Here is an 8,484-nt window from a genome sequence, read left to right as displayed (position 1 = left end):
ACTTAAAAAACTCGCCGTGGTTGTTTATGGTTGTTTAGTAGGATACAACTTAAAAAAACAGCAGTTGGCAACCAAGGCACACGGACTGCATGGGGTTGTCTTACTCCTCTAGCCAGCCACAGAAGCAAACGAAGTCGTCATGCGATGTTCTCAAAATGGCATCGTACTTGATATCGGGACATCTACTGTTCTGGAAGAGTCGTTTCATCGTCGGAAGTGATAAGGTCTGCAAGAGACATGTACAATGTGTACGGAGTCAGGATTTCACTCTTTAAAGTCCATGGTGCAGTTCATTTCACTGCTGAGTCTTTTACTGATGATATTTCAATGCCAACTGAAGTGAAACTTGACAGTAAACAGTTGCAGCGAAACAATCGTTCTATTTCAGTTCGATATAAAATTAGGGTTTCACCGTTACCCTATAATAGATGAGTCAAAATGTATAGAATTAAGTGCTTATTTTAATTTTTGTGGCTACCGCCCTACTTAAGTCATGGGAAGTTTGAAGTATGAACTATTTGCAGCCTCGCGGACGAACAGTGGCTGGCAGTTATGAGGCCGTGGGCGGTGCTTCACTGCAGACGTACGTTGCGTCTGACCATAGTGGCTGTAGTGTTGGGCTGCGAAGCACAAGGTCGCGGGATCGAATCCTGGCGACGGCGCCCACATTCCGATGGGGGCGAAGCGTGAAAACACCCATGTACATAGGTTTAGTTGCACGTTAAAGAACTCCTGGTGGACCAGATTTCCTGTGTCCCCCATTACGGCGTGCCTCATAATCAGATCGTGCTTTTGGCACATGAAGCCCAATAATGCAATTTAAAAGAAACTACAAGCTCTTTCGTTTTTTTTTTTTCTTTCCTTTTTTCGCAAAAGTCTAAGTTCTTTGTCGGAAAAGAAGACCACACAAAACCCATATGTTTCGGTCATTTCTCGGTGTATTCCACAACCTTCGCATTGGCACCTTATTGAATAAGTAAGGTAATAATAAATGTTAGTTCATTAACAGTGAACATTAATCACTTGCTTGCACACAAAAAAAAAACGACTAGCATTAAAATAAGCCTGTTAGCACAGAGTGGGCCCTGTTCATGGAGAGCCCTAGGTTATTTTTTCATGGACACATTCAGGTGGCGCATCCGGCATGTAATTTAATGCTGGTTTCTGAGAAACCTGTATGGGTTTCCTTTGTAGCTTCCTTTGTTGCGTGCAAAACTGATTAGCCTTTACCTAACAATGGTCTGCAAAGTCAAATAAGGAGCACGTTTTCTTCATAGGCCTGTATTTCTCCCGTATTGATGTTTACCAAGCTGTTCCAAAACTTACAATTTATGCTCCAAACCGGCTCCCAAGTGCCAAATTCGCTGCTCCAAAACTTCCTTGGCCACTTCCATTCCTTACTCAACCACAAAATGCCTCGTCTGAGTAAAATTGGGAGTAGGAACAACCCAGAAATGGGAAGATCCCTGGCACTCCTACTTATGAAACAGTATGTAGGTCTTCCACTAAGATCAGAGAACATTGCTGTATTCAGTCCGATTATTGCTGAAATGTGACATAACCCCTTCAGTCATGGCATACACGTCTGTAAATGGAGAGCTATTATTGCCATTTTTGTGCAGTGGTTGCAAGGGATAGACAATGAACGTAAAGCTTTGAGTACACTCGTTCCGCTTCCGAGTGAAATGTATCACTTCAGACGACCGCTTTGGTGAAGGCACTGCTGTTTAACGGGATGGTTGAAGTGGGGCGTTTTGGCAGTAACTGCAAGAGATCTTTCTTCTTTGCTTCTTTTAATGCTTGCACCCAATAATTAACCTGTGCATGTAGTTTGAGCGGGTGATTCAATACTTTTAATAAAACGTAGCATGACTATCTGCAATAAATGAATATTTAATTACTATGTAATTATGATGAGCCACTATATAACATGCACAGTCATTCTCCCACCTTTACTTGCTTTCGGTAGAGTCTCCAGCAAGTTGGCATAAAATTATGTAAATTTCACGCATTTATCGACGTTCAATCATACTTCATGACTGAAGAAAATAAAGGATACTTTATGAATGAATGCATGTCCGATGGATCATTTCAGTCACTTTCCAATAAGTGAAAGCTCCAATTACATTGGGTTAATTATTCTTTAGATGTCCCCTTTAACAGTGTCAGCATAATATGCCAGCCTTGTATGTGTACAACTGGCTTTAAAATTAACCATACCAGACTTCAGTGTATTGCGGATGTTGAATGAGAGCACAAGGTTGTGGTAGAAGGAAGACTCTGCAAAACGGGATACATTACCATCTAATGCTGTTTACTATCCTTGCACTTTACCATTTTCGAACATGTGCCAATACCTGAGCGGACAACTGGACATGAGCTCCATGAACGAAACACTTTTATTGCATTGTTAAATTTATCATAAAAAGCTAACAAACAAAGACTCTAAGGACAATGTAGGGAAAATTACTTGTACTTACTAATTGAATTAAAGAAATGATAAATTAATGGCAATGCAAACAGATGAAAAAAACAATTATGCAGATCCCACGAACTGTGGGAATCGATGTAGACGACGCTTTCCTTGCTGGATGCTTTGATTGACGATAATTAGTATGATCATCATCATCAGCCTAGTTACGCCCACTGCAGGGCAAAGGCCTCTCCCATACTTCTCCAACTACCCCAGTCATGTACTAATTGTGGCCATGTTGTCCCTGCAAACGTCTTAATGTCATCCGCCCACCTAACTTTCTGCCGCCCCCTGCTACACTTCCCTTCCCTTGGAATCCAGTCCGTAACTCTTAGTGACCATCGGTTATCTTCCCTCCTCATTACATGTCCGGCCCATGCCCATTTCTTTTTCTTGATTTCAACTAAGATGTCGTTTACCCGTGGTTGTTGCCTCACCCAATCTGCTCTTTTCTTATCCCTTAACGTTACACCCATCATTCTTCTTTCCATAGCTCGTTGCGTCGTCCTCAATTTCAGCAGAACCCTTTTCGTAAGCCTCCAGGTTTCTGCCCCATATGTGAGTACTGGTAACACACAGCTGTTGTACACTTTCCTTTTGAGGGATAGTGGCAACCTGCTGTTCATGATTTGAGAATGCCTGCCAAACGCACCCCAACCCATTCTTATTCTTCTGGTTATTTCAGTCTCATGATCCGGATCCGTGATCACTACCTGCCCTAAGTAGATGTATTCCCTTACCACTTCCAGTGCTTCGCTACCTATCGTAAACTGCTGTTCTCTTTGGAGACTTAAACAATACTTTAGTTTTCTGCCGATTAATTTTCAGACCCACCCTTCTGCTTTGCCTCTCCAGGTCAGTGAGCATGCATTGCAATTGGTCTCCTGAGTTACTAAGCAAGGCAATATCATCAGCGAATCGCAAGTTGCTAAGGTATTCTCCATCAACTTTTATCCCCAATTCTTCCCTCTCCAGGCCTCTGAATACTTCCTGTAAACATGCTGTGAATAGCATTGGAGATGTATCTCCCTGTCTGACGCCTTTCTTTATAGGGATTTTGTTGCTTTCTTTGTGGAGGACTATGGTGGCTGTGGAGCCGCTATAGATATCTTCCGGTATTTTTACATATGGTTCATCTACACCCTGATTCCGTAATGCCTCCATGACTGCTGAGGTTTCGACTGAATCAAACGCTTTCTCGTAATCAATGAAAGCTATATATAAGGGTTGGTTATATTCTGCACATTTCTCTATCACTTGATTGATAGTGTGAATATGGTCTATTGTTGAGTAGCCTTTATGGAATCCTGCCTGGTCCTTTGGTTGACAGAAGTCTAAGGTGTTCCTGATTCTATTTGCGATTACCTTAGTAAATACTTTGTAGGCAACGGACAGTAAGCTGATCGGTCTATAATTTTTCAAGTCTTTGGCGTCCCCTTTCTTATGGATTAGGATTATGTTAGCGTTCTTCCAAGATTCCGGTACGCTCGAGGTTATGAGGCATTGCGTATACAGGGTGGCCAGTTTCTCTAGAACAATCTGACCACCATCCTTCAACAAATCTGCTGTTACCTGATCCTCCCCAGCTGCCTTCCCCCTTTGCATAGCTCCTGTTACGTAGGAAGACGCAGACGAAAAGCTATGTACAAATATATTTACAAGGAAAATACGCTGCGCTTGGCCAAGAGGCAACAGCCCGCGCTAGCTTCTAATCGTCGTCGTCGTCTTCACACTGCTGGCCTTTCGTGATCGCGCATATTGTGCCGTAGCACTACCCCCGGCTGCAAAAGCGCCGTCCCGGAGCGACTAAAGATCGGACTCGGAAGCAGTGTAGTAGGCCTTGAGCCTACTGACGTGTACGACATCACTAGATGCCACAGGAGAGGACGAGGTTGAGGCCACAGGAGCAATTTCGTAAGTCACAGGCGTCACCTGGCGCAGCACGCGGTAGGGCCCTGTGTATCGCGAAAGGAGCTTCTCTGAAAGTCCGACGTGACGAGAGGGCGACCACAGGAGCACGAGCGCACCAGGTGAAAACTGTACGTCACGATGGCGGGCGTTGTACTGACACTGCTGAGTGGTCTGTGAGGCCGTCAGTCGAGCACGGGCAAGCTGGCGTGCATGGTCAGCGAGGGCGATGGCGTCGCGCGCATACTCGCTTGTTGAGACCGCAGCAGGAGGAAGTGCCGTGTCTAGGGGCAAGGTAGGTTCGCGACCGTACAGTAGATAAAAGGGAGAAAATCCGGCGGTGTCGTGCCGGGAAGAATTGTACGCAAATGTTACGTAAGGAAGGGCAATGTCCCAGTCGTGGTGGTCCTTGGAAACGTACTTGGCCAGCATATCGGTAAGAGTACGGTTTAACCGCTCTGTCAGGCCATTGGTTTGAGGATGGTATGAAGTAGTCAGTTTGTGTTGAATGGAGCAGGAACGCACAATGTCAGCGATAACTTTCGAGAGGAAGTTTCGACCACGGTCAGTAAGCAGCTGTCGCGGGGCGCCATGAAGCAAGATAATGTCACGCAAGAGAAAGTCCGCGACGTCAGTGGCGCAGCTGGTAGGGAGAGCCCGAGTGATAGCGTATCGGGTGGCGTAATCAGTCGCGACGGCTACCCATTTGTTCCCAGAAGATGACGTGGGAAAGGGACCGAGCAGGTCTAATCCAACACGAAAGAACGGTTCCACAGGGACGGTGATCGGCTGGAGATGACCGGCAGGTAGCACCTGAGGTGTCTTCCGACGCTGGCAGGGATCACAGGCAGCAACATAGCGTCGAACGGAGCGAGCGAGACCAGGCCAATAGAAGCGGCGGCGGACGCGGTCGTACGTGCGGGCTACCCCGCACCTCCACCAGATATGTTACGTAGGAAGACGCAGACGAAAAGCTATGTACAAATATATTTACAAGGAAAATACGCTGCGCTTGGCCAAGAGGCAACAGCCCGCGCTAGCTTCTAATCGTCGTCGTCGTCTTCACACTGCTGGCCTTTCGTGATCGCGCATATTGTGCCGTAGCACTCCTAAGGCTTTCTTTACTTCTTCTGGCGTTACCTGTGGGATTTCGAATTCCTCTAGGCTATTCTCTCTTCCACTATCGTCGTGGGTGCCACTGGTACTGTATAAATCTCTATAGAACTCCTCAGCCACTTGAACTATCTCATCCATATTAGTAACGATATTGCCGGCTTTGTCTCTTAACGCACACATCTGATTCTTGTTTATTCCTAGTTTCTTCTTCACTGTTTTTAGGCTTTCTCCGTTCCTGAGAGCCTGTTCAATTCTATCCATATTATAGTTCCTGATGTCCGCTGTCTTACGCTTGTTGATTAACTTAGAAAGTTCTGCCAGTTCTATTCTAGCTGTAGGATTAGAGGCTTTCATACATTGGCGTTTCTTGATCAGATCTTTCGTCTCCTGCGATAGCTTACTGGTTTCCTGTCTAACGGCGTTACCACCGACTTCTATTGCGCACTCCTTAATGATGCCCATGAGATTGTCGTTCATTGCTTCAACACTAAGGTCCTCTTCCCGAGTTAAAGCCGAATACCTGTTCTGTAGTTTGATCCGAAATTCCTCTAGTTTCCCTCTTACCGCTAACTCATTGATTGGCTTCTTGTGTACCAGTTTCTTTCGTTCCCTCCTCAAGTCTAGGCTAATTCGAGTTCTTACCATCCTGTGGTCACTGCAGCGTACCTTGCCGAGCACGTCTACATCTTGGATGATGCCAGGGTTCGCGCAGAGTATGAAGTCGATTTCATTTCTAGTCTCCCCATTCGGGCTCCTCCACGTCCACTTTCGACTAACCCGCTTGCGGAAAAAGGTATTCATTATCCGCATATTATTCTGTTCTGCAAACTCTACTAATAATTCTCCTCTGCTATTCCTAGAGCCTATCCCATATTCCCCCACTGACTTGTCTCCAGCCTGCTTCTTGCCTACCCTGGCATTGAGTATGATATTGACAGCTAAAGCCTAATTTCTTCAACGTTTAGGCTAACACGAGAGTGATGAGTTGATGTTAAACGTTACCTTGCGTGCTCTGTTGTTTCTCTGCGTAGTGCACAGAACACACAGGAAGAGGTGCTTCCTTGAGGCGTTGTTGTGCGCCATATTTTATAACCTCAGAGGGTTGAGTATTGTCCTTGCCTCACATGGCACATCGCATTGTGGCAGAAGTATTAAACTTGAATTGGATTATGGAGCTATACGTGCCAAAACCACAATCGTATTATGAGGCACGCCGTAGTGGCGGACTCCGGATTAATTTTAACACCGTGATGTTCTTTAACGTGTCCCAAAATCTAAGTGCACGTGCGTTTTCTATTTCGCCCGCGTCGAAATGCGGCTGCCGCGATTGGGATCAAAGCTAACGCGGCGGGCACAGAAGTGTTGATTTGACGGTCGACCGCTTGCGTACTGTCTCTGGGCTCTGCTGTGCGCTTTAATTAATGCGGCTCTGCTTCTGCACACCCTGCGTAAGTTGCCCGCTTGGCTTATTTGCATGGCATTTATTTTTCAGAAATAGCAGCAATGTACTGAACCGTACCTAGAACTTAAAGGACCCCTCACCAGGCCCCATAGCAAATTTTGGTTATATGCTGGAAGTTACGTGTCCTCTGGGGAGCGTTCTGCCGCAAAAATTTTTCAAGACGGCTCGTTAATATTTCAGTGCCGCGAGCCCATCATTTCGGCAGGAGGGTTCCACTGCATAGCGAGGCTCCCTTCAACTCGCCCCGTCTAGCCTTCGCAAGCGAAATTCCTTCCCTGCAATCTTTCATGCCGGACCTTGAGGATCGCGTGACACGTACGTCACGGGCCCCGCCTTCACTTTTTTTTCTCCTCGCCTTTTTTTCCCCCCGGTGATGCGCGTTATCGCTGGCGGCGTTGCGCGCGATTATCGTTTCGCGCAGCGCACGATTTGGCGCGATGTGAACAAGGACACATGACTAGCGGTATAATTCAGTGCTACACGAATACTGAGGCAGAGCAAGTGGATCGCAGAGCATGATCACGCGCTGCATTACGGTAGAAAATGGCATAGTTTCGGTACCTGCGCACGTGACCGCACGACCGTGGGAACAAGCAGACGAAGCGGAAGTACATCTCTTGCTTCGGTGCGAAGTAAAGCAAAAAAACGCGCAGGCATTCCCGTTTCAGTTCGTCAATTCAAGCAACACATCACACAAATAACAGATAGTGACTTGAATAATTCTCGAAGTCACTGTCACCACGAGCGACGTCACACTGCGGACCCGAGTACGTAGGCGCAGGGACGCGAGTACGTCACCGTCCAATTGGAGCGCAGCGGCCGCGAGAAGGAAAAACGGCGTTCGGATTGAAATTTTAGACCTTTCCGCGGCGCGTAGCGATGTAATACTTTGCAGACACGATCGTTATCACGCAATGTATGCTCTGCGCTTGTCAGCTCAAAATATCCAGGCCTGGTTAGGGACCCTTTAAGCTTATCCTGTTTCCCCGCAACCGCTGTCGTATAGAAGTGGGGTTTCCTTGCCTTCTCACGTCACCTCCCTCTCCTCTTCTCCTCTCTGTAGTTCTACCTGTCTTCCTTCTGGCCTCGCACGATAGTAGAAAGGGAAGTGCTGCTGTTTCTGCAGTGCTTCTGAGGGGAGTCACGGATAATTACAACTCTCAAGCGGCTAATGTGGCGACGGGCAGGGAGCTCCAGAGGGCACTGTGCACATTCGACGCGGTGGGGCGAAAACGAGTTTCTCCTGTCGCCTTTCCTCTCTGGCTCGCGACGCTCTTAACCACCCCCCGACGCGGTGTGCCCGACGGCAGCAGCAGTGGGAAAGTCCAAGGAAGAGGCAAAGAAGGCTTCGCTTCAAAATAACCTGCCGCAGGTGGGGAACGATCCAACGTCTTGTGGGGAGCACACGCGCCCACCTGTCGTTGCGGTCAACGTTACTAGACTAGCTTCAGTTTTAAAACTCGGCGCCGTTGCGCGGAACCGCCACCCGCCCGCGCCTTCGTGGCGCTGCAGTCGCGCCCGATTT

The sequence above is a fragment of the Dermacentor andersoni genome, chromosome 4 (assembly GCF_023375885.2).
Source record: "Dermacentor andersoni chromosome 4, qqDerAnde1_hic_scaffold, whole genome shotgun sequence".
NCBI lineage: Eukaryota > Metazoa > Arthropoda > Arachnida > Ixodida > Ixodidae > Dermacentor > Dermacentor andersoni.
This window is presented reverse-complemented; position numbering follows the sequence as displayed.